Consider the following 284-nt stretch of genomic DNA (forward strand, 5'->3'; position numbering starts at 1 on the left):
TACAAATAAGTACCAATAAACAAAAAAAACAACAAAAAAACCCCAAATATAATTAATTTTTTTAACATATATTCAACCTGTTCTAAATAAAAAAAAAGGGTAGGTAGAAGCCCTAGGCTTATTAAATCCTACCCTCAGTAATTACCAATACCAAATCACAATCAGCCATAATAAATCAGACATACCATTTTGAATAATACAAAAATACTAGTCCAAATTACGTCCTACTTTATCTATCTATTAAGATAAAGAAGACAAACAGAAACAAAATCAAGCAGCATTAA

General features: G+C 27.1%; 1 pseudogene; it reads left to right on the forward strand.

Annotated features, from left to right (window-relative positions):
• The window catches only part of LOC107745420 (trichohyalin-like), a 182,819-nt pseudogene that overhangs the window by 104,377 nt on the left and 78,158 nt on the right, over positions 1-284 (forward strand).

The sequence above is a fragment of the Sinocyclocheilus rhinocerous genome, unplaced genomic scaffold, assembly GCF_001515625.1.
Source record: "Sinocyclocheilus rhinocerous isolate Xijiao unplaced genomic scaffold, SAMN03320098_v1.1 scaffold3303, whole genome shotgun sequence".
Classification (NCBI taxonomy): domain Eukaryota; kingdom Metazoa; phylum Chordata; class Actinopteri; order Cypriniformes; family Cyprinidae; genus Sinocyclocheilus; species Sinocyclocheilus rhinocerous.